The sequence below is a fragment of the Netta rufina genome, assembly GCF_964035555.1.
Source record: "Netta rufina genome assembly, chromosome: 3".
In the NCBI taxonomy this organism is placed as follows: Eukaryota; Metazoa; Chordata; class Aves; order Anseriformes; family Anatidae; genus Netta; species Netta rufina.
The window spans coordinates 55,006,712-55,034,461 of record NC_140125.1 but is presented as its reverse complement, the minus strand read 5'-3'; positions in this window follow the sequence as shown (position 1 = coordinate 55,034,461).

Genomic DNA, 27,750 nt, shown 5'->3' with positions numbered 1-27,750 from the left:
GCCAGTACAATTATTCATACAGTATATTTTTCTGTACTGTCAATTATCTGTGATTTATCTTTAAATCAATAATACAAGCTTTCTACATGAGCTTGGGTGTCTGTTTCAATACTTTACACACAAATGAGAATCATAACGTAATTAAGAAAGCATATTGATATTTGTAAAGTTTCTATTTTACTGCTACAGTGTGGTGGTTTTACTCAGGTGGGCAGCCGAGCTCCACCACAACCACTCTCTCACTCCCCCTCTCCTCAAAGAGGAAGGGGGAGAAAATACAACACAGAGAACTCAAGGTTTGAGATGAGAAAGGTTTAATTAAAGGGAAAGGGAAAGGGGAGAAAAAAGAAACAAAAGAAACAATAAGTCCGCGCGGAAGCACAGAGAGAGGGAGAAAATTATTCTCTATTTCCCATCAACGAGCGATGTTCAGCCACGTCCTGGGAAGCAGGGCGTCAAAAAGCGCAGTGGTTGTTCAGGAGGAACCACCCCCTCCCCCATGAGAGCCCCCCCTTTCTATTGCTGAGTGTGACATCAGGTGTTATGGAATATCCCTTTGGTTGGTTCAGGTCAGCTGCCCTGGCAATGTCCCCTCCCCATCACTTGCCCACCCCCAGCCTGCTGGCTCTTGGGGACTTGGAAGGAGTCCTGATGCTGTGCCAGCACTATGCAGCAATAGACACAACACTTGAGTGATATCAGTGCTGTTCCAGCTACGAGTGCAGAGCACAGCACTGTGTGGGCTGCTGCAGGGAAAGGTGACTCCAGCTCAGACAGACCCAACACATACAGCTGGAATAACAATGAAGAGAAAATAACTGTAATTGCATGTTAAGATAAAACAGGAAATTAAATGCATATACAGTTAAAAATAACATAAAGTGTTTCTTGATGTTACCTCTGAGATCCCAGAATAAAACAGCAATGGATAAAACTGAGTGATTAGAACTGTTTTCTTCAACATGTTTCTGAACTATTCTGCCCTTTAAAGTATCTAAGAAGAAAAATATTCTTCATAAAATTTTTTCTGTACCATAAAACAAACTTGAAATAAACTTTCCACTGTAGATAATTAAATCAATTGCAAGAAGGAAATCATAAGTTTGCTTTTGTAGTAGGGGAATATTTCTTAATATTTCCAATCTCTAACATTAGTTTCATAGATATAAAAGACTTTTATTTCTGGCTGAGAATAAAGTTAAAACACATTTATGAACTAGCTGAATCATAGTAAACAGTCTGAATATAATGCTACACATAATAAATACTATAATGATAAATTAAATTAATTCTGATTAGAGATGTGACATGGGATGCCAATAGTAACAACATATTTATGTTTGTGTAACGTTTCAACAGGCTGCTTGTGTTATTGTAAGCCACCTCTTTTGTTCTAATAAAAATGTGTAAAAAGTTCAGTTCTGTGAACATCCTTAGTATAGACTCAGCTTTTAATCAGTTTTTGAGTGCACATCACCTAAGTATTAAACATTTAGATATGTATTTAGATTTTTCAGTAGCTACTTAAATCCAGCATCTCTGTGAATCAGAGAAACGTGTGCAAAATAGTGCAAATTGTAGTCATTTAACAACTATTTTTAGTCTCTGAATTTTAAAATGTTATCTATTATAAATCTGCTCTTGGTGTCCTCATTTTCAAACTAATATTTTGGCCACAGCTACAATATAAGATTCTATAAATGTCATTGTATTTGGCAGATGATTTTTAAAAAGTATCAAAGGAACACATGTATAGAGTGAAATGGTATTATGCACTTTTTCTGTCCTGAAGCACAGTTTTTTATGTATGACACAACGACATCACTGTAGAAATGATAAGACACTCAAGTCAGGTCAAAGAAGATCATGTTCACATGCTAAACTCCCCACAGTGAATGCTCATTACCCACAGTAAAGGAAGATTGATTAGAGAACATTTAAGCAAGGAGATGGATCTAAATACATCTGAGTTGAAGCTGGTCAGTGTCATTTCAAGGTTGCTCTCTAAATTTATTCAGAAAGGTCATGGAAATCAGAAGATATTTTTGAAGACTGGGAAAAGACAAACATCTGATCCATCAGACGTGAGTACAGACTAGGAGAACTCATTGAAAGCAACCCTGCTGAGAAGGACTTGGGAGGTTCTGGTGAACAAAAAGCTTGACATGAGCCAACAGTGAGTGCTTGTGACCCAGCAGGCCATCTACATCCTGCGCTTCTTCAACAGAGGAGTGGCCAGCAAGTTGAGGGATGTCTGTCCTCTCTGCCCTTGTGAGGCCCTTCTTGGAGGGCTGCTTCCAGCTTTAAGGCCCCCAGCACAAGAAGAATGTGAACCTGTTAAAACAGGTCCAAAGGAGGGCCACAAGGATGATCAGAGGGCTGCAGCACCTCTTCTATAAAGATGGGTGGAGAGATATGGGGATGTTCAGCCTGAAGAAGAGAAGGATCTTGGGAGACCCATTGCAGCTTTGCAATACTTAAAGGGGGCTTATAAAAAAAGATGTAGTGTAACTTTTTACTCAGGAAGATAGTGATAAGACAAAGGGGAGTGACTTTAAACTAAAAGAGGGGAGATTTAGATTAGCTCTAAGGAGGAAATTCTTTACTATGAGGGTGGTAAGGCACTAGTTGCCCAGAGAAGCTGTGGATGACCCATTACTAGAGGTTTTTAGGACCAGGTTGGACAAGGCCCTGGGCAACCTGATCTAGTGAGTGGCATCCATGCCCATGGCAGGAGGGTTGGGATTGAATGGTCTTTGAGGTCCTTTCCAACCCAAGCCATCCTATGATTCTATGATCTTCAAACAGAAACAAGGGGGATGGGGAAAATGCAGACTAGCCAGATTGTGGGAAGATTATGGAGCAACTCCTTGTGGGAATCTTGACTTTAGCAGTGTTTTTGACTCTGTCCCAGTTTTAACCTTGCAACAAAATTAGTAAGATAGCTTGGTGTCCTATAAGGTGGGTGTAAAACTATCTGGACTATGATTTACAACCTGAGCAATGGGACATAATGCACTGTTATCAAAGTGCATTCTAATATTGGTATTAGAAAAGACAGTGTGTGGAACATAAGAATATTTCTGCATAAATTAACTGTTTTCATTGTAAATGAGAGTGAACCAGTATTAGAATGGTTTGTGGGTGGAATTGTGGTTTACAATAATGTGGTTTACTCACACGTTCAGACACTGAAAAGCTTATGATAGTTATAGATCTGAATTGTTGTATGCTAAAATAAAGGTTTATTCTCATATTCTTATGTAACTCTGAATGCTGTATTTGCTCTGTTTTAACATGATTTATAAATGGTTGATTAAAGGTGTAGCTGGCTGATGGAAAGAAGTATTTACTGAACAACATGTCATCGCTTCCTCTTTGTTTTGTGATAAGAAATAGATTCAGTCTATTTAATTTTTTTTTTTTGACAGTAAACACTATCACATATTTGTCCCTGAAGGGCTCATTATTTTAAGTGATTGATTTCCCCATTTAGTAGCCACTCTATTCAAAAGAGTTTTGAGAATCCAAAGGCAAGGCAAAAAGCTACTTTGTGTAATGAGCTATCTTGCAGAATATGAACAAGATAGTTTGCCAACTTGTGTGCCTGGATACTTGTGGATCACCTATGAACTATAGTGATTATAAAGAGAAAGATGAGAGCAATTAATTTACACCTGTTCTTTCATACCATTTTTTTTTTCTACACTGTTTATCATTATGGTATCTGGAGCATACTGACATGTCAGACACAGAGGTTGCTAATATAATGATAACTGGTCTAGTATGGAACAGCTACTACCCTTGCTAATGTCAGCAACTAATGTAATGGCAGCTGATATCCTGGCTAAGGTCAAAAGCTAACTTAATGAACCAGAAAAAGCAGAATGTATGACTTTTTTGAAATGATAGAGGGATGCTTTCCAGCAGTGCTATGGAGACTGATGTATATTTACTTTATCTGTGTTGTTGGAAGAGCTCATAAACAATAAAAAGAATTCACAGAATTCTAGTCATTTGCTGCAAAAGGCAGGGTATGAACACTGGAAATGTGAAACATAAGTGTGTTCAGATTCAAGGAAAGAGTTCTAACATTTTATATTTAGGAAACTTGGTGTCACTGGTATGTGATACCTTTAACTTTGATATAGGAGAATTTTCCATCATCTCTTGTTTCAAGCCCTGCTGAGTATATCTGTACACTGGTAACCTCAGAAACCCTTGCAAATGCTGCTGTTCTACCCTCCTCAAGTAAATACATCTGAAAACATTGCAATTTATCTATCTTTAAAGTCACTTCAACTGACTTCTCTGTATGAAATCAAATTCATTTAAGATGTAAGCAAAACATTTACTTTTTTTTTTTTTTTTAAAGTTCTTCGAGAGAACTTCTATTTTTAAAACCCAAATATTCTTTCTGAGTAACTTGATAGAAGAGAATCTTTAAGGATACTTCTCAACCGTATTGTTGATATTGGATAAATATGGAAATATTTATCTATAATGGAAATGGTCTGTAGAAGTATTTTGACTCCTATTCTAAAGAATCCAGCCTAAACAATCAGCTGAGAAAATTTCAACGCCCCCCCCCCAATAGAGGCATAAGTGAGGCATAATCGAGTAATGCTGCTGTCAAAGTCTTTCAGGTTACTATAGAGATAGATGATAAAGAGCAAAGTTTTCCAGTGGAATTTTTGGATTTCTTTTCTTTCCATGGCTTTGTGGACAGATGACTGTAGGCAGCAAACAACTTGCAAAAATAAGTGTGCTTTTATTGCTGATGCTGTCTCCAAGTTAGGTTCTACTTAGTGTCTCAGCGAGCTCCACTTCACTTTGCATTCATCTTTTTCTTCATCACTCAGCAGAAACATTGTGTTGTTAATAGTACTTTGCTTTAAGACTCAGGCTGTGCACAATCAATATACTTCTCTAAAAGTGGAGATTTCTCCTTCATATTAATCAAGGGAACAAACAGCAAACAAATGTCTGAGCTGACAGTGGGGAGGGAGATATAGTGTAGATAAATGCTATGTTGAGAATCCCATGTAAGGGAGGCTGAATTAACACAAGTTCAAGATTTCTCAAGAAGAAATATTAAGGAAAAATTGGAAATATTAAGGAAATATTGGAGGAAAAGGAAAAACAAGAAAAAATGGGGAGAAAGATAATGAAATTTGGTAGGAAAATAGTGCAATTAAGTGGTTGGGTGAAATCAGGTAACATTTTAGAAATAACATTGAATCGCAAAAGAACCTGTTAATGGAATGGTTAGTAGAATGAAAGTGTGCAGGCACTTGAAAATGACAATATTCTGATAACAAATTAATAGAATCATAAATATTACTCAGGGTGTACCTTTTCATAGGATAAAGATATTCAGTCTGGGATGTCTGGGAACTAGTAAGAGTTTTTTTTTTTTTTTTTTTTTTTTTTTTTTATATATATATATATTTATATAAGCATAGATAAGAAATGTCTTCCATTACAGTAAAGTGTATGTGATTTGGAAGATGCTGATTACTTCATTTTATGTGGTACAGAAAGGTACTAGAATGCTACCATTAAGAGGATGATATGAGACCAGTACAGACTGATTTAAAAGGAACCAGTCCTCTTCAAAGACAAAGTGCAAAATTTATAGCAGAAGAAAGCTGTCTGCATAACAATAGCTTCCAGTCTGAGACTCAATTCTTCCAAAGAGAAAATACCAAGAATTAAGCTGATAAAAACTTAACTTAAACTAAGCAATTTAAGCAGAAAAATTATGCTAAATTTGATTAACGTATTAATGTGTGTTCGGGTATCCTTAAAGCTTTTTCCATACGTCTTTCAGGTCTTTAGTCAAGTACTTCCAGTGCCTTTTAGAGGATGATAAATCAAAATAGTTTATCAGAATTTGTTAGTTATTCAGAGTAAATTTTTTCTCCTATTGAAAGCGTTGCAGATGTTCTTTATTTTTTCACCTGTCAAAGTAGGCCATACTGCGTACATTAGAGCAGTAGAAATCAAGGACACCTTTACTGACAGAAGACAGCTTTGCAGTATTTTTACCTTCTAAAAATATAAGTCTTTGAAAAAAAGACTCTAGATCTGGAAGTTTGAAGAGGGTTGCAGTCTCCAAGCTCAGATACAACCATGTATTAGTCTGGCGCAACTGATTTTTGTGTTCCTTGCACTAGCTGTTCCTTCACCTCCTCTTCAGAGACAAGGACATGTGTCTCTTTCATGCTCCTTCATTAGTAAACAAACCAGGATAGATTAAAACCTCTTTCTTCAAGTCAGTAAGCTACTGGGCTACAAAGATGGTGAAGGGCCTAGAGGGGAAGACATATGAGGAGCAGTTGAGGTTACTTGGCCTGTTCAGCCTGGAAAACAGGAGGCTGAGGGGAGACCTCATCGTGGTCTACAGCTTCCTCACGAAGGGGAGTGGAGATGCAGGCAGCAATCTATTCTCTTTAGTCACCAGTGATAAGATCCACAGAAATGGTGTCAAGCTGAGGCAAGGGAGGTTTAGGCTAGACATCAGGAAGAGGTTCTTCACTGAGAGGGCAGTCTCACACTGGAACAGGCTCACCAGGGAACTAGTCACTGCACCAAGCCTGTCGAAGTTTAAGAAGAGTTTGGACTGTGCACTTAGTCACATGGTCTGAATTTTTGGGTAGATTGTGTGGTGCCAGGAGTTGGACTCGATGATTCTTATGGGTCCCTTCCAACTCGGGATATTTTATGATTCTATAATTCAAGAAAATAATGGTAGCTGTTGTGATTTTAAAATATTTATCCTAACTTTCCTTAAGACATAGTTGTTGAATAGAAAATCAGATTCTTGTAAGAAAGTTTTTTTACTCTGTTAAAATCTTGAAATCCCTGAGAAGATATTCTTTTATAGCTTAAACCCATTTTGGGTTGGTCTTATGCCTCTATTTTCTTCTCTTTTACAGAGAAAAAAGGGAAATACCCCCATTTTCCACTCAGCCTACAACCCAGTTTCTTCTTTGCTTTTTCCTTTCTTCTCTTTGTTAGCCATCTTCATTTGTCTGAGTAAGGCCATCCTCACATTATCCTTATACAGAAGAATGTACATCAAACATATTTTAACAGTGACGTATTTCCATTAACCACCTTGTCACTTCAGTTTAGAGTGCAAGTTTTTGCCTTTCATACAGGAACTCCAGAACTACCCTCATGAGCAGGTTTTATAGAGCAGTGTGCTGCCCTCTCTATACTTTTTATTTTTACTTTTATTTATTTATTTATTTATATTTATTTATTTATATTTTTATAGTGCAGTGTGCTGCTTTATATTTTTGTAGGGTCTTATAGAGCAGTATGTTGTCACTCCAGTGGCCATTAACCTCAGAAGGAGTGTCTGTGATAGCAGATGCAGAATTGCCTGTGTTGTGATAGCACCTGAAATACCAGAAATAGAGGGTTCCGTATACATATATCTAAACTAAACTGTCTGTCTTCAAATTCTAGGTTGGGATAAAACTATTTAGCTCATTAAATTACATTTGAAATCAAGGTACACAAATACCAATACTTCAGGGTAGCTGACATTATCATTCATCAACATATATCCATTTATGAAAAGCAATATTTCAATAAAATAAATAAATAAATAAATAATTATAAAAAATGAAGAAATAAGATGTGAAATTTAGAATCAAGTTCACAACTACTCATTTCTTATCTCAAGGGATTCCATATGTTAAAATGAACATTACACATAATAATTTCCTAGAATACGCTGACTGGGTTCAAATAGCTCAAAGAATGAATAGCAAGACAGTTACTGTATATTTAAATTCAATGAAATTTTAAAAGTACATGATTTGATGTAAAGGGTGTATTTTGAAAAGTTAATCTATTTGTTCTGAAATTACTTTTTTTTTTTTTCTCCAGAATTTTAATGTGGATTTCATTTCTTCATTTCATATCAAGACAAAAGGAAATTTGGAAATTCTCTTCTTCAACAGGATTAAAATTCTATTTCTTACCTAGTGTGAGAAAAATGCTGACTATATAGAAATTCAAAAGTGGTTTAGAATGTATTTGTCTTGGGAAAATGTATGGAACAAGAAATGAATCTTAATATTGCAAGAAAGCATTATTTAATATATATATATATATTATTCAGTTTTACTAGACTTGCCCAATTTAACTTTATTAACTACATTATTATAATCCCTAATATCAACTCCTGTTTGAAAACATACTTTAAAAAAAAATGTTTTTGTGTAATTATCACTACAGTCCTTATCAGAACGTGTATGCTGGAAACATAACTAATTTTAATAAGAAAATAAAGCAATACACTATTTCTGCTTCTTTTTGATGTAGAACTCCTCTTGTTTAATGAATCTTCTCACCCACTTAAATATATTAAAAAAAAAAAAAAAAGTGATTTTATTTTTCATTATATCTGACAGCACTGAAACTACTAGCAGGCTTTTATTTTATGTAAGACAGCATTTTAGCATGAATATTTGGACCATTTCTGTCAAATGCAAGATCAATAGAGAGGAAGGAACATAAAATGCTTAAAAACTAGGGCAGTACTGAAAAAGTGTTTAAAGATCAATCAGTGATGACAATTCTTTTTCTAAGGAGCCATTCAAGGAAAGTGGAGCATATGTTATTTTTTCTGTGAAGGCTGGATAAATGTTCTCTCATTGATGGGATCTTTATTTTAATACATTTCAAAGAAAAGTATTAAATGTTTAAGAAGCAAAAACTGATCCCCAGATAAAGAATGTAACTGTTCTTAGAAATGGTTGATTTATTTGAATGTATTCATTTACTATAATCTCTTTAATTTAGTATATAGTCATATTTCTATAAAAATGTATCAGCACTTGGCTGCTTGTACAAAAAAGTTTAGTAAATATAGCTGTTGTTATTATAATGGAATAATTTGGTATTAATACAATCAAATGCATATAGTGAAAGGTAACACAGGGAAAAAAAAAATGTGCCTCTTAAAAATTAGACTATTGCAAATGTTCCTGAGAATATTGTTTCTAAACACACTCTTGTTTGTCTAATTTTGTGTTTCCCTCATGGCTGTTTCTAAAGAGTATTTACATCTTGTGTTTTTATGTAGGCTGGAGAAATCTGACATTCTTGCATTTTCTTTTCTGCAGTCTTACTCTTTAGCTATGACTTATGAGACAAAATATAAAATTTTATCTCTTTCTTTCACTTGAGTAACTAGTCAAATTATCTCTGAAGTCTGATGTCCAAGTAGGCACCCAAAGTAAAGTAACTGATGATGTCAGAGCTACTTTCTTCGTAAAGCTAGCTCTGTTTCCTAGCATGCAGGCAGAACACTACAGCCCTAAGGTTACAAGGGCAGGATTAAGTCACAGCCACAAAGCTGCAGCCAAGAAAGGGAATAGATCATGGGAAGATCTATTAAGATTAGATGTGTGAAACGGTGGGTCTGCTCTAACACTACACACTTGAGCGCAAGACAAGGCCAGCCCAGCTTAACAACCGCTGCTCCTTCCACAAATGCATGGCTTCTCTTCACAGTTGTACAGCTACACAGGCTTGCTGGGTTCTGCTAAAGGCAAAGTCCAGAATAGCTGACGACTATTTTTCTGTAACCCAGTAATCACATTCCCTTGGAAACTGTACATTTTAGCAATTTCTAGAACTGATCCTGTACTGGGATAAATAAATAAATAAATATTTATACATTTTTATAAATACTTAGACCATCAAGAAGAGACGGGTATGATATTCAAATTCATTCTGGAATTGAACTAAATTTTAAAGTAGAAAAAATATTTCAAAATTTATAATCATTTTAAAATACAACCCTTAAGCTAGTCCAGCCATGACTTATAACAAGTAGTTTGGTACCATAGGACAGTGTTTATAAAATTAAAGACTCCTTTTCTTCAAAAAATTGGTTTCTGAAGTAAGTATTAAAACATGTTTTCCTTTTGAAGATAGCTTGCTCAACCACAGCATTTTAGAATTAAAAATTAATAATGCAGAAAATAACATCCATCCACTAGACAAAGAAAAAAATTCAAACCACAGCACAAATTCACCTAAGTACTCTCTATATTTCATTTCAGTTCCACAGCAGAAATGAGAAGGAAATTTTGGGGAAATGTGGTTTTCCATTTTAATTCCACTTAGAGAATGATTAAAGAACTGGTTTCAATTACCTCAGGCTTGAATTTACAGGCAGTTTGCAGTGTAGAATATTACACTATTAAGTTTAAGGATCTCAGAGTAGGGCTTATAGAATTAAAAAAATATATATTAGACTATCACAGCTTATTAAAGAAGAAGAAGAAAAAAAAAAGAAGAAGAAGAAGAAGAAGAAGAAGAAGAAGAAGAAGAACAAGAACAAGAACAAGAACAAGAAGAAGAAGAAGAAGAAGAACAAGAACAAGAACAAGAACAAGAACAAGATTAAAATCCCAATAGATTCCGTCAGCCCCTGCTATTGCCAAATATATATAATCCTATTCTGGGGAAAATATTCCTATGGAAATCAATGGAAATATTGTTTGAATTATTTCTTAGTGAAGATTCCTTCATTTGACATTAGCTATACAAAACAGATGAATTCTTGTATGACTGAGATTAATTTTACACCATTATAAACTATTTAGAAGTGAAACTTTGGGATATCAGGGACTGAATTAAAACTGTCCATGGAAAGGAACTCAACCGCTTCTCAAACAAATGAGAAATAAATAAATAAATAAACAAATAAATAAGTAAAGGCTTTCACAGCTACAGATGTCTAAACCTACTGATCTATCATTTACCGGTAAATTAGCAAAGGCTTAGAAAAAGTGATTTGGTTTGTGGGTGTATTGCTATATTTACATGTTTGTTCTGGTTTTACTGAAGTTTTGTATGAGCCAAATTAAAACAGTAGTACAGTTTTATCTGTTCTAAACAATTCAAGATCCAACTACACAAATTTGTCCCCTGTTAGAGAAAGGCTTTGGAAAAAGCACAATTCACCTGTTGTTGGAGGGAATAAGTACATTTAATAATACTTATTATTTGTCTCATAACAAATATGTTGCTTAAGATTCTTGAGGAATGTTAATGCCACGGTAATTCTGAGCTACTATTTAAAAACTTTGGCACTGTAGCTGTCACTAAGACCTAAGAAAAGCTGAAAATGTTGAAATTTGTGTTTTTTCAAACTACATTTTTATTTAATATCTCATGATGACTGACAGCATAGTTCTCTCTCTGTTCAGCTTTGCATTTTGAATTTGACATAACCAATAATAAATAGCTGTTAGAACTGAGGTTTTGATCAAGGCTAGAGAACATGAGCTGCCAGAGTATCTCATGTGCAGCTTCTTCCTGGTCCCTTAGCCAGCTCTCCACCTACTCCAGAAAGCAACACAGCATAGGAACAACATATCAAAGACCTGTGAAGTTTGGTGCAATTCTGTTGACAACAGAAGTGTTAGGCCACCACATCTATAAGGGCTTGTCTAACTTTCTAGCCTTTCTATATGAAAGTTAGAAAAACAATGAAATATGACTTCTCAATAACCTCATAGATTCTTTGCCTTCAAGCAGAAATAAGGAAAAAAAAAAAAAAAAGAAAAAAAAAGAAAAAAAAAAGAGAGAAAAATCAGCATGCTATGGAATACTTCTCCAGTTAGACAGAAAACAAACAAAACCATATCAAAACAAATAAAACCAAAACAAAAAGAGTATTTCAGTGAAAATTTTTACTTGACTGACATGTATCTCTGAGACAGACAGAATCTTCTATACAAGGGCTCTCACATAGAGACAAGTTTTGTTTCCATTCTTGAACATTTCCATGAAATGCCATATAGCCTAGCCTGTTACCCAAAATCCCTCTGGACTTTTCCAATCATTATAGCTACAGCAGCTATACATGTGAGATGACATACCTCTGGTGAACTGAATATAGCTCTCCTGGGCATACTTTTGTCTGGAAAGAGAACATGGACAAAGACTTTCTTAAAATCATTTTTACTGTAACTGCTTCAGCGTTGGTCAGCTGTAGATCCTGGGCCAGAGAGAAAAGGTTACAATGGTGGGACCACTAAATCCATCTAGCAAGAAAGCCAGCAGTGTGAGAAAATCCTTTCAATATTTAACTCCTGTTGAATATGGAGCACTTGGTAGTTTTAACTCTTATTGAATGAAACTGCAAGTCCAAACTTTTGTTCAAGAGCATGGCTATGAAACCTTTCAACTCCCAGTTTCTGTCAGTCAGTGACCAACCAATTTGAAATGTGAAAGTCTGTTGTGGCCAGAGTCATGATCTAAGTCTCCAAAGCTATATTCCAAATCTGCTTTGAAAACCTGTTTCAGGTGTTTTTTGGAAAATACAAATGGATCAATAAATTCATGCAACCTTTCATTCTCCACTGGTTCCCAACATGTGTAAAGTCAAATGACATATTTCCATCCAGTGACCATTTGGTTGCTGTAGTCTGGGCAACACAAACCTCAAGGTTAAGAATCCCTTTTATCCTTTAAAAGTAAGCAAAACTGAAACCAACCAAACAAGAAACAGATAAGTTATAAGAAAAAATGTCTTAAAGCTATGCTAGGAGTACTGACTACTGGATGGGACTGAAATGGGTAATGAAATGGAAAGGCCATATTGCTGAAATGCTTTGTTTCACAGACATCTATCCACAAAGAAGGAGCCGCTTATTAAGTGTCTTGTCTTGTAAAATCCCAGAATCCTCGAGTCTCAGTTTTACAGTTGTTGTTGTTGTTGTTGTTGTTGTTTTTTGTTTGTTTTCCCTTCATTGTTATGTCTTACACTACTTCTTCCTAAATAAGTATATATTTTTGTGGTACTAAAACATTACTTTCTTTTTTTTTTTTTTTTGAGTGGGTGAAAAGTGATCTTTGTATCTAACTTCATAATTGCATTTCCTATTCTGATACATTTACAGAATCACAGCATCACAGAATGGTTGAGGTTGGAAGAGACGTCCAGAGATCATCTAGTACAAACCCCTTCTCAAGCAGTGTCACCTAGAGCATATTAAGATTACATCCAGGTGGGTTTTGAATATCTCCAAAGACAGAGACTCCACAACCCCTCTGTTGCACCTGTTGAAATTTAATTTTTAACTGTTTTACTGTCCTGATAACAGTGATTCAGACACAGAACCTGTAGGCATGTAGGTACAGCTTCAGATATGTTCTCCGCTGACCTGCCTGTGTTCCTGAGTAACTGAAGCAGTACAGGGAATATTTCCTCTGTTATATTCCCTCTAGTTATAAACAACAATTAGGGAGCAGCAACAAGCTCGTCACTCCTACAGCTAGAGCACTGACAGCAAGACAGAAAGTTTCAGGGTAATGTCAGATCAAACAAAAGCAGCATAATACCCATGTACCTAAAATGTAATATCTGCAGCAAGTCCTATATTACAGCAATTGAAATGCTTACTAAAATAACATCCAATTTTAGAGAATATAGAATATGGGGGGAAAAAAAGCCTGAACTTTCAATATGAGACCTGATATGCAGTGAAAAATTCTAGGGCTGATTACTCAGTCCACAGATGTAGGGAGATCCAGTTAATCTATTAGAAGTAACAGGATTATATGGGTTCAGCTACTACCAGTTTTTCAGTTTTCCAGAATCTGCTTTACTTGTCTTTGACAGATCTTCAAAAGTGCTGTCTTCTATTTTTCTTTTTCTGCAGAAAACTAGTCAGAGATCTTGCAGCAAGCAGTCAGAGATAACTTTGCTTGTAAATCAAGGTAGTTTTAAAGTAGACCACAGAAAATGAAGGGCAGTTCCAAGTAACTCTTCTGAAAAATAATAATATATATATGTATATAATAATAATAATGAAGCAGTAGTTATTAAAGAGTTGTTAAGTGAGTGACTAAATTAGATAAGCTAAAAAAAGTTTTGTGGATGCTAATGGCTGTGTGTGCCTACAAGAGGGAGGAGGGGGGAGGGAGTGAAACTACTTACAGACAAGATGGAAAACGTTGTCAGAAAGTAAATTCAGTGATACCAACATAAGGGTAGAGTCTGATATCTGGAAGGTAGGTCTGCCATTCAGAAAAATCTTAACAGAATGGAGACATGGTCTGACAGGAATTTTGTGAAGCTCAATAAGGCAAATTGTGCACCTGGGACAGAATAACCCCATGCAACAGAACAGGCTTGGCACTGGCCACACTGAAAACAGTTTTGCAGGAAAGAAATTGGAGGTACTGATGAACTGCAAGTTGAAGGAAAATCAAAAATGTCCTTTTGCAACAGTGACAGTTAATTTCGTATTGGGCTGTATTAAAGAGTGTGGACAGCAAGGGAAGTGATTAGTCTGCTCCGTTTAACATTTGTGCAAAAGTACCTAGACCCTTCTTTACAGTTTTGTCCACCCAAATACTATAGCTCTTCCTATGGAGAGTCACAAATGTGAGACGCACATGATATACAAGAAGAGCCTGAGTTAAGTTCTTCACTTTTAAGAGAAGTTTAATAGTTTAATAGATTATCTTGTTTTCTACTACATATTGGCTTACAGACAAAAGTCAGACTTTTTTTGATCCTCAAATGTGAAAGTAGAAGAAGCAATGGACACAAGATGCAACAATGGAATTTCAAATTAAATATTTAGTAAACACGAGGGTGGTGAAATACTGGAACTGGCTTTTCACTGAGAAGTGATGGAATTTCCTTTCCTGAATGTTTTCAAAATTCAGCTTTTGCTCCAGAACAATCTGATATATTGTTAAAGGTGACACTAACCTTGTGATTAACCCTCCTTTAGACCAAATGTCTTCCAGACTTCCAAGCTATTCTGTTCTACCTACATTCCTAGCAAACATATTCCTTGATTCTATTCTGTTAAAAAAAAATAAGTATTTTGTGTTCTTTATGGCATTTCTGATGCTAGAATAAAGAAAAACACAATAATCTGTCATCATAGTTACATGATGATCTCTTTATCATTTTGATCTCTTTGTCATTTTTGAGATCAAATAAGCATTGAGAATGATTGAGAACTTTTCAAGACACACACACACACACAAAGGCAAAAGAAAATTGCCCAAAGGACATGGTTAGAAAGAGGAACTACTGAAATATTTTATGAAGTTGGTACATGGAAGGGTGCATAGTTCCTAGAATAGGCAACTATTGATTTATTTCTGAAAAATACAACAAAAGAAAGGTTCTTCAAAAAGGAACTGCCAAATGCTTTCTTGGAAAATATGACCGGAAAATGACTAAATGATTTGTATAACACACAGTAAGAGATGAACAAATGAGAGTAAGGGAAAGAGTTTATAGAAAGCTGTATTTCTGTCTATCCAATTGTTCAGCAGATAAGAGTCTGAAAACCTAAATTTTGTGTTCTGATCAGGAAAGAGTGAGCCAGAATATAACATCAGACCCTAAGCACCGCCATATTGACATGCATGTAAAATGCAGATAGTTTTTAAGACATAAGTAATAATGTCTCTTGATTGTCTTTAATTATGTGAGAATCAAACAGGTAAAGAGCCACCATCATTCTTTTCTTATAGGAAATATACTAAACAGCTGGAAAATATCCTCAGTTTCCAACCTCAGTTTTCAACCCCCCTCCAAACCCTAGAATTATCAGAGACAAAAAATAAACCACTGAGGAAACGGCATCCAGCAGAAGATCACATCTAGAAAATTCTCCTTAGTTTTGAAAAGTCATGAGAAAGACACAACAGAAATTTACTTTGGAGATAGATGAAGAACAAAATCTGGACTATTAACAATAGAATATTTTATAATGTCTGAATGGGTTTAAGACTTAGTAAGACTACCTCTGAACACAAATTCACAGTGCGTGATATTTCCAAGGTATTGACCTTATTCATTCAATAACATATATGTATGGACACAATCAGAAGGTTTATGTATACAGTCAACTTATTAACAACTCTGGAGTACCTCAAAATATTAGACGATTGGCATTGCAGGATTGAATGATTCAGTTTTGTGCATCTGTTGCAACAGTGAAAGAAAGAGAAGTAATATTTTTTTCATCCAAGAGAAATACAGTCAACTAAGGAGGGATTTTTCCCTAACATTACTCACAAAAATTTCCTCTCTAGCATGGCCAGGCATCAAAAAAAAAAGCAGATTTTTTTTCTCATATGTTCATTTTTTAAAAAAATCAATCTGTGCCCTGTTCAAGGTACATTAATGAATTTCTAGGACTGTCACACAGTGTGGAAAATCGCTTCATGGCCAAAAAAGTTTCTTCCTTTCTATTGTATGTAGAAAGCAATAATTTTCACAAAAGAAAATTACCCGTTGTTTGGCATATTTTCCCCAATTTATGAGTATTAATACTTTGCTTCTTTAAAGTTGTACTCCTGGTAATAATAATAATAATAATAATATATATATATATATAAAATAAAATAAAAAATAAAGTCCCTGATGCCCTGATCTCACAGAAAAGAAAAAACAAATGCAGTCTGGTGCATTTTTTTTACAGTACTCAGAAACACAGGACATGCATTCTGTTATCTGCTTATTTTTCTGACCTCTGCGTTGGTGAGATTGAATAATTTGATCCCAACACAGGTAAAATCTCACCCCAGCTCTTGTCAGTCTTCCAAAATGTGTCACACAAAGAGTTTTGCACTGGCTTTTTTCATTCATGTAATAACAACTGTGTCTGCGGCTGCTGAGTAGTCTTTCCTCCAAGTTCATGACACACCCAGCTATTTCTGAGATGCTGTGAGGGGGAGCTGTACTAAACTGCCTTCCTGTGTTCCAGGTGGACTTGGTTCCAGCAGGCTGGGGACTAAAGGGGTGCATGGCTGTCCTAACAACATACTCTTTTTCCATCTATTCTGTCCTCAGACAGAGCTTCTGTCAGCCCCCACTGTGCTGATTATCACTCCTAAATCACAAGTCACCAGGAACCCATTTTACCATTAACTCTATGCCTTATTAAGCTCATTTCAGTCCATCTGCCTTCTCAATATAACAAGAGCTGGTAGTAAAGTTGCCAAGGCGGTAAGTAAATTCAAAATGATTTGAATCTTGCTGTCTCTGAGTAAACACATTGCTGAGAGGAATTAACTGGAATTGAGCTTGTGGAATGGTGGCTTCCTGTCTTGTAAATTCTGGTCTATGTCTGCAGCCTTCACATACTTTAGCTTTAGTTTAGGCCTGTTTCCCTCTGGTTCTCTGGATTCTAATGAGTTGGAAGGAGCGTGGTAGCAGACTTCATTCCTCTTACTTTTGAAATGTAACAAATTAGTACAGAATTCTCTCCCCTTACATCAGGATCAAGATTTACCATGAAGTTATGAAAATGTAATAGTTCAAATTTCAATAGCCTTAAAAATAATATATCTCCATACACTCAGAAAAGTGAATGAGACTTTTAATGAAATTTGGAGGGGAATAAAATGAAATGAAATGAAATGAAATGAAATGAAATGAAATAAAATAAAATAAAATAAAATAAAATAAAATAAAATAAAATAAAATAAAATAAAATAAAATAAAATAAAATAAAATAAATAGGCTACCATCCTGTATTAAAGTTTGAAAATCTCCCCGTTGATTTCTAAATACTTTTGGTAAAATGTTAATTTTAACTACTTTCTCTTCTAGGTAGGCATGAATGCCCTGGTGCAAGCTTAAATGTGATATTCTGTTATCAATTTTGTTCTTGTAGTCATTACATAATGACATAGACATTGCTGTGATGACCTAAGATATTCTGCTATTTTTAATCAACCATTTTAATGGTTTTCATAATACATGAAAAGCACATAGAGGAAAAAAATAACAATTTTCAAGAAACAAGTAGTTGTGTATTATCCAGTTTCAGTTCTGCTTCACTATATTGTCTTTTATAGCTGACAGTTTTTTAAAACAAAACTCTAGACTAGCAAAACTCTAGACACTGTTAAAGATTTATATTTTATTTTTTTTTTTCATCCCTAAGGAAATGTGACTGAATTATTAGTAACAATTTAGAGCAATGTTTGAGCAGAAAGAGTGATTTTTTTTTGTTGTTTTATTTGTTTTTAAGATAATAATGTCTTATTGCTAAAGCATTTTTCTTTTGTAAACATTTCCATATATTTAGTTATTTTTGTTTTACTTATAAGCTGTGTGACTTTTGTTTTGTTTTGATTTTAAGTTTTTGTTGTTGTTGTTTGTTAGAAAGGAAGTTCAGCTGTCTTCCATTCATGCTCTCAAGTCCAAGTTTTTCTGCAGTGATGTGTTTATATAATCCATCAGTCTGCTCCTCTGTACAAGCTTGGCATAGAGAAACATCTCATGCAACACCTTTGCACTGGCTTCTTTAAGAAAGATATTTGCCATAAACTGATGTTTCTAGTTATAAAGATTACTATTACAGTAAAAATATATTTCATAAACTGGAAATTATGAGACTAACAAATGGGTGAATGGCATTCATTGAAATTTGTTTTGATGGATAAAAATAGTAACTGTTATACATGAATATTGGGAATGCATGTGCAAAAGAGGAAAGATTGTTGATTTGTGTTTGCCCATTCCAGATAACAAAGACTTTGTAGTTATATTATTTTGTGTGCACTTATTCTTAGAAAAAACTTATTATTTTATTATGAAAGTTTGGTAAACTGTGCATTACAGTAGCAAAACATTATTTTGTGAGGATACATCTCACCAAAATCTTTCCAGAAAAATATTTTGAGCACAAAATTATAATTAGATGCTGATACTGGTAAACTAAGCAACTATTACCAAACTAGTTGGAAAGTCAATTACCAATTTCAATCACCAGTTTACATTACTGTAAACTTCAATTTTCAGTTGAAATTTTGGTTCACAATATTATGTGTCATATTTTTTAAAGGTAGGCTTTTCTATTTAGCGATTTAATAATATAGATCTTTAAACATGTCCAGAGAAATCTGTCATGAGTTGAAAGGAACAGGTTTAAAGAAATTGTAACCCAGACTGTTAATTCCAGTGGACACCTGGAAGAACATGGGAGAAACACTGAGGGAGTTCTCTAAAATGTATTTCCACATGGTAAATCTGAGAATCTATAAACAAAAATCCAATTAAAAAAGAAATCTAATTGGACTTATTTAAAATAAAAGTGTAGAGTGTCTCTGTGTAATTTTGTGAATGATTAAATTCAGGGCCTAATTATGTTATTTCTTTGCAGTTCCAGTTGCATCCCTCATTAATGTCTAGATTATGGCTAACTATTAATTGAACAGTAATGAGATGAAAGGCCTCCAGAAGTCCTTTCCACTTATTCAAGCAGTCATCACAGTGTTGTTTTTTCCCTATGAAGTGCCTGTGCATTGCAAAGTGTCTATCTTTCAGTGTGTTTGTGCAGCCTTGAAGAGCTAACTAACTGCTGCAGCTCGAAATTGCCCACACCATTAATTTTCTTTCAGTCTGTTAAAAGTCAAGGAGTAATAAGCTGTACCCCTGTAATGAGCTGCAATGCCAGCAGACTTGCCAGACTTCAACATTCAGAACACTGACTTGACACTGAAGTCATGGGTGTTGTATGCAAACAGCTCCATTGGGATTGTCCCCTTTGCTCACTTGTTTCTCAACCTCTCTGGTTCACACAGATGTAACACGGAGAATAAATCAATATTTAAAAATTTCCAGAATAGATGCTGAACATCACAGAGGTTGTCTAACTGAAAATAAAGTAGACAATTTCAAGTGACAAAATGTAAACTTGACTTTAGGACTAATCTAAAACAAGGGTGATGTCCACTTTTTTTCATCATGCACGAACAGACCCCCCCGTACTCCTAACAGTTATTGTACGAATTGTCACATAACAAGAAGGAGGGGGAAAAAATCAAAGAACTCTCAAAATTCTTTTTTATATGTATTAAAAAAAAAAAAAAAATAGAATGGTTGTTCCATTGGCTAACCCTTTCCTTTTTGAATATCTCTTTTTAATTGCTTAAAGCCAAACTAAATCTGCTTAGAATCAGTTACAGCAGAGCTGTGGTTATAACCTCAGCTTTATCAACATTTCTCAAACTTTCCAGCTCTGTCTGTAAACTCAAATACGTGGGATGGAAATTCTGGGCCCCCAAACTCAACTGCCTATGCTGGAAATCCGGGATACAAACTTGGAAAGTTCTGGGGCACAAAGTTTTCTTGTTCCAAATATTAATCACCATGATTCCCATCTCCTGAGAATGGTTGGTCATTAGAGCTGTTCTTAGAGGACAATTGTCATACAGCTATACAGCTATCTCATTTTGGATGCTAAGGATGTTTATTAGCTTAGACATGCACTTCTTAGGCCACCTGGCCTTTGTGTCTAGAAATAGTCCCAGGCATGTTCTATTTCTTAGCCAACACCTCACATACAGGCACTCCAACCCATAAAACTCATCTTTTATTATTATTTTACTTTATATTGACCATAAAATTTATTTATTATTCTATTTTCATTAAATGTTATGAAAAATGTAAGTTAATTCTTGACCCTCTGACACTTAGTTTTTTCCCTGGGATAAACTCTTGTACTGGACAGCAGAACCTAAGAGAAAGCCTTAAACATAAGGTTCTTCCTGGTGCCTGTCTCTGGAGCAGAGGAAAGCAAGCCTGAAAGATTTTCATACTGCCCTCTGTGCATGAAGAGATATTACAAATCTGTGCCATAAAACTGGCACAGAGAGTCTGTGGATTTTTCTCTTTGTCTTTTTTGTTTGATTGTTTGTTTTTCTGAAGTTCCTATTCTACAGGGTCATGCAAAGATACAGTAGATAATACTGTTATGTCTTTCTTGTCTTTTTCTTGCCGTCTTTCTCAGTTATCTCACTGTCCATTGGGAACAACGAGGAGCAAATAATGGTTTATGCAGTTTTTACTTCTTTATAAAATCTTTCATCTTATGGGAAAAGAGGCAAAAAACTTTTGGAAGCTCTTGAAATCTGAAGATAAAACAGTACAGAGTAAATTTATCAGAGGTTTCATGCATTTTCAAGCAGGGTAACATTATTTGCTTTCCCAGTGGCACATTCTACAATTCTATCTCCTTGGGCAAATGCTGTTGCTATTTTTCTTGTTGTTGCTTACACTTTTCCTATTTTGAAACCCTGCCTTTCTCAGCTATAAGCAACTGCACAAATCTTTTGCATCCCTAGTATTTGGTTGTCAGGATGGAAAATTCATTTTATACTAAAATTTATGTTCCAGATTAGAGCCAGAGTCTATCCAGTCATTGAGCCAACATAGCATCAGGTTAATCAAATGCATTAAACTAAAGGTACAAGAAATCTTTGTCTAATGAAGACAGTATTCCCTAATTTTCTGGACAGACACACACTTTTTCTTTCTTTTAAATGAAAATGTAATGAAGATGCAAATAATTCTTAGATAATTTTTTTTCTGTGCCCAGATCAGAGCACTCATCAAGCCAGAATTTATGCCAACAGTTCTTTCTTTGTTCACATCACTCATCTGAGCAATCGGGCTGGTATGGAAATTTTGCCCTGCTTGGCTTGCTAACATGTTTGCATTTGGGCTTGTAAATTACATTTACTTCTTCAGCACAAGTCTTTCCACTTCTATAGGAAACGTATTTGTATGATGCTTATCTAATTTTTGCTTACTTGCTGGGAAAATTTATCTAAGATTCTGTCAATAACCCTGAAAAAAGAATAAACATAATTGCAGTACACGATGAAAATTAATTGAAGTACAGAAGGTAGGAAAAAAACAAACAGAAAAACAAAAAAGACAACAACAACAACAACAACAACAACAACAACAAAACATAACAGTAGTTTATACCACTTGAAGACTAGCCCCACTGACTTCACTGACATGTAAGTACTTTTCAGAACAATCAGGCTTGAATTTCTTGAATTGGAGGATAAAATTGAAAAATAAAATGGCATAGCAAAAATGAAATAGCACAGTGAAAGTAAGCTGATCTTTCTTTTCATCTGAATTTTTGTCTTCACATTGTTCATACCAGGCATCACACATTAACGTGTACATAAATAACTATATTTAATTATGTATATTTTTTATTACACTTTACTTGGTAACAATTCCGCTGACTCCCTAAAAGTTGCTTGTAGGTTCCATATATGAAAAGATGCTCCTAGAAACCATATGAAAATGTTGATACTTTCTTTCACACTATGTGTTGTACAGCAAGGCTGCCTGCACCAGAGTCTTATAGATAACCCTGACTGTAATGCTTCATGGCAGTGGAATCTGAGCAAATCTTATCCGAAAAAATGATAGGAGTTCAGGAGTGAACAGAATGTACCACAAATCTTTAAAAGAAGCAAAAATGGCCAAATATAAAAAAATCCAAATATTCTAAATTCCGTATGTCTTATAAATAAATAAATATCTGTATAGAAATACATGGAAAATAAGCTGATATTAATTAAAAGGTAGATGACATATGGTCAACAATAATAATAATTATTATTAATAATAACAATAATAATAATTATTAATAATAGTAATTATAATAATAGTAATAATAGAACAGAACAATAATCATGTATTTTATGCATCAATTGGCCTGTTGTTTGGATTAGAAGAATCATAGAATCACAAAATGACTTGGGTTGGAAGGGACCTCAAAGATCACCTAGTTCCTCCTCCCCCTGCCATGGGGATGTAGTAAATATTAAATGCATTTATCAAGTATGGAGAAGTAGTAATTAGTTGTGAAATAATAAACAGAATGTATGACCTAAATTTTCTGTAACTGTAAAATAATTATATCATTTGATGTGATTTGCTGGAACATCAAAGGCAAACAAAATGTCCATGAATACATAAAAAATATTTCAATCAAGTTTAAATTGAATTTGGAACAAAAAAATGCAAATCCATATATCTAAGAATGAAAAAAAAAAAAATGTAGCTAGTTCATTCTTACAGGATAGGAATCTGTATCCTGAACTGGAACAACTGGAGGAAAAAAAAATAATTATTTAAGAGTCATGAAAGATGAATAGCAGAGAATAAGGCCTTACTGAGGTTCCATAATTAAGAGAAGAATATAATATCATAACATCATATATATATATAATTTATCATTTTATGTAGCATTAATGGTACAGAAATCCATGTTCTTTCTGATGGCAATACTTAAAGAAACCAAGATGACTAATACCTTTGGATTCCAAAAGGAATTCTGTAGATTGTAAAAATGCTCTGAAAAAAAAAATCAGAAAGCGGAAATTTTAAAGTCATTCTGTTCAATACATTGAAGAGAAAATTACAATAGTAGCTAGCTACAGTCTATATATATTCTCATGAGAGAAGAATCTGGAGAGAAGAATTCTGGAGAAGATGCTTGAATCCCTCAAATGAGCACCGTCAAACCTAAATAGTGAGGATTTGGAAAGACATTGATATACATAAGTTCATGTGTGCTTGTCTGTTTACAATGCGTAAAGATTAATTGCTTTCAACATTACTGTCAGTGTAAACGTTAAACTGTTTCAAAGCTTTCTGGACAATGTGAGTCTAATTTCAGTTCAGCTGAGGTGGTGAGGTTTAACTACAGATAAAACAATTTTAACAACCCTAATTCATTCAGATTGGATTGTACGGGGTAAGTGCTGGTTAAACCTTATTGCATCAGAGTTCAGATAATTTATAATCTTGGAGTCAAGTTCTTTTTGTTCCTGAGATACAGTTGGAAAAAAAGAAAGTATGCTGTCAGACTTCCACACGGACACAAGTGGCCACTAATTCCTCTTGTTTAATAACTACATTTATTTTACTACTGAGACAGATTTATGTTTGTCTTTTTTTGCCATTAACAAAATTGAGTGTGCGTAAACGAGCAAGGAGAAAAACACCTGGGCAGCAGAAGCAATCTAGCTACAATTGCAGGTCTGGACTAACTTAGTTTTATCTTGGAGCTCTGCAGTTTTCCTTTCAGGGCTTGAGACCTATTACTAGATTGCGGTGTGTACTCAGATTTAACTCCAAAATGGTTTAGTTTTCTCTATTTTGTAACGCAGTGATCAACATAACCATACTAAGAAGAAAACACTAATTGAAAAAGGCAGTGGATACTATTTTAGGTAATATACTGTGTCAAGTCCATGTTTCTGAGTGAATGTAATCACTTTAGACATCTCATTATCAGCAGCTCGTGCAGAGAGTGCTCTCTCATTAATCTGAAGCATGACTGCTGGTTTACTGGAAAGTCACTAAGTGTCTGAAATCAACCGGAAAGGGGTCTGTTCTCAGGCTGTGCAGTTAATTAAGCACCAATTCTTTTATCCAATTCTTCCATTTATACCTGGTCCCATTAAACAGCAGCTTTTTGGGGTCATTAAGAGATCATAAAGAATAATTTATGAATGTCACAAAATTCCAAAGTGCAGCAATCTTAAAAATACTCAGAGCATAGTCCTGATTTGTGGTACCCAAAGCAATTGGCCTATATGAAATACAGCTGTACTTTAAGAGTGGTTTTGGTGCAAATTAATGCAAGACACCTTAAATGTGGCAATCTATACTTAGTAACCCCCACAGATAAAAAAGCTGCAAAAAAGGGGCCATATCAGTACTTCTTTGATCTCTGCATTATTTTTGAAGTCATCCAGCAATTCCAAAGTTTGATGTTCTCTGATGATAAATAGAACTGAAGAAAATATGCATTGTTTTAAATAAGGGATCTGTGCTGAAATTATACACAGCATTTTATAAAATATCTTATCTAATATATGATGAAATGGAAAGGATGTAAAGACTAAGAGTTTTCTTTACACCACAAAAAGTAAATTATGATTTTACAAAGGTATATGGCAAATCACACTGTCTGGTTTAGTTAGGTCTTGATTAGGATGATCAAAGCTGATTTTTCTGTTAGCTGCTTGGAGCTGAAGCTACTAAGATCCTCTCTTTATGACAGCAGAAAATAAAACAGCATATTTGCTAAACTGGAGTCTGATAAGCCAAAACATTGTCCTCTCTAGCAACAGGTAGGCTACAGGTAGAGGTTTTATCTCTCTATCTATAGATAATGATGATATATATAAAATAGATTATATGGAATGTGTGAAACCTATTGTTTTTTTATTTTGAAATTACTTTGTCTGCATATTCCTTTTTAATTTACTCATTAGAAAACTCTTGGAAATCTTAATGAAACATATGACTTGTGATCAAGCAAAACATTTTACTTATGTTATTAAAAGTGCCAGGTAATGTTACTTCTATGCTGAGATAGGCGGTTCACCTATGTTCAAGGAATCACAATTTTTATGAAAGAGATTTTCCAGGGTTTTTGCTCACTCCCTCCAACACCCCTTGCCCCCTCCCCCACCCCACCCCCACCTCCCTTTTTTTTTCTTAATTGTCCTTTTGCAACAGAAAGGAAACAGAAAAATCACACAAAAAAAAAGATCAGTGACTCCACAAAGCATATGGATCAGACAAAAAAAGATGTCAAAACAAAACAAAACAAAACAAAACAACAACAACAACAAAAAAAAACTGTGAACTGTATTGGATGCTTTGATCAGAGAATATATAGTCCTGATTTACCAAAATGTTAAAACAGGTGAGTAAAACATTGGTGTGGCTTAATTACCTCAGTTTTCTAGTATTAAAGACCCATCACAGCCTAGGAAATTAAATTAATCTGACTCTGATTCCCTGATATAATCCAGATTAGATCAGAGAGTATTTATTCTGAATGCTGCCATTGGTGATAACTGGGGCACAGTATAGACCGTCTGGAGCTCATCCTTCTCTCATGATGCTGTCCCTAGCAGAGTCCACCACTGGCAAATGAACAATTGGTTTCAGCTCTGTCTGCAAGTCCTAAACTGATTTCCCAGTAGTAAAACAAATCTCTGTTGCATATCTTCAGCCTATTTCAATTCATTTTGTGCTTCAGTCTTATCTGACAAACTGATGACTACGGTTCACATATTCCTAGGGGATCTCAGTAAAACTTCCTGAGGGGAAAGACCAGGTGATGGCAAGCATGTCAGGATTACTTTATCCACAGTTTTCTTAGCCAAAGGGTTTCCTTTCTATTGCAGGTCTTGATTATTTTCAGCATTGCTCTTCTTAAGTGTATAAATAACAATTATCTACTTCTAATTCATTGAGCAAAGAAGGCATTCTCTGTGGCATATATCACATGGTGGTGAATAGAGCAAGCGGTTTCCTAGTGCACAAGTCTTTTATTTCCTTTAGAGGAGGTAAAGCCACTGTTATCATTCAGCTCCTGTAATGATGAAATAAAAACAATTCCCTGGGCTACATTCTTGGTAAGTTGCAGCATTACTTTGGAAAGATCAAGAAGTTCTGTGCTTCCAGGTGAACAACTAGCAAGTTAAGATCATCAATTCTCTGTGAAGATTATTTTAATTTAGTTTTAGTGCAGAAAGGTAAACAAATCCATGATTGCGTCCTGAAAGCAAAGAGAATTGTGCCAGGTAATCATCACTCTTGGACAGGAGCTACAAACTCTTTACGCTGATCACATATTCAACTCTGACAAAGATTACAGTGAGTAATAAATACCTCCTCTTTTGCAAACTATTTGTATGTAAGCCAGCAGCTGATTAGCTGATCCAGCTATGCAATATGAGTAAGCTCCTGGATCAATGCATTTTCCTAATCAGCTCCACATATTTACAGAGGCCACTTCTACCTAGGAAGTTGCCACAGAATTTATATTAATGTCACTGCCATGCTTTTCTGGACAAAATGCATGATGCCAACCTACAAAAGAAGCTTTTGTTTATGTATTGCACTCACTAAGAATACTCAAAAAGTTGTTGACCTAAATACAGAAAAGTCCTAGTCCTGTCATACCTGCAGAGCCATGCATGCATATCTGAGCCTGCTTACCTAATTTGGGATCCAGTCTCTGCTTGTTCCTGCAACATGGACCAGTCTGACCAAAGTATCTACCAGTTATTCTGCAACTCTGATAATTCTCCAATCTGTTCTAAAACCTATTACAGCTCTGGATTGCTGGTATCTGAATTGACTACTATTAAGCACATTTATTCTACCTTATAATATACATCCAATTCTATGCATTCATCACCCTAGTAAATGCATAAGAAAAGCATTATAAATACAGACCTATCCTAGATGAAATCTTTATTGGTTATTATTTCTTTAAATATAATATAATTTGATTACATAGCCTATTATTAAGGCATTTTCACAATGTAAATGTTCTAAAAACAAGGTTTATTTATTAAACCCTATTTTTCCCTCTATTTCAGAACATGACCACAGTAAGACTTTCACATATATGGTGTCTAGGCAATTCTCAGTCACTTCAGATCCAACGAACTCTATTTTCTTTGTTGACATAACCACTCCAATACCACACTAAAAGCTGCTTACCTGAGGCAAATGTAACAAGAAGCAAGTCTAGGAGTAAATATTGCACCTCCTGTAAAGACAGAAGGTAAGAGGAAACAACAAAAAGAAAGCAGTATGTCAGTGATGTCCCTTGTTAAGCTGGCCTTACTGACTCTTGCTATATGACACTTTCCAACCTGAGCAACCAGTATCAAAAGCTAAGAAAGACCTTACCTGACACTGATGAATGTTAAAAATATTCAGTGTAATTTTATTTAAGTAGTTTGTTTAGTTGGCTGTATTTTTTTTACATTTATGAATTAGTGAGTTTAGCTCCTCAGTTCATAGTTCATCCTGGATGATTGAGCTTCTGACTGAAATCTCTTGCTTTCTTTGCAAAAGCAAATATTCTACTTTAA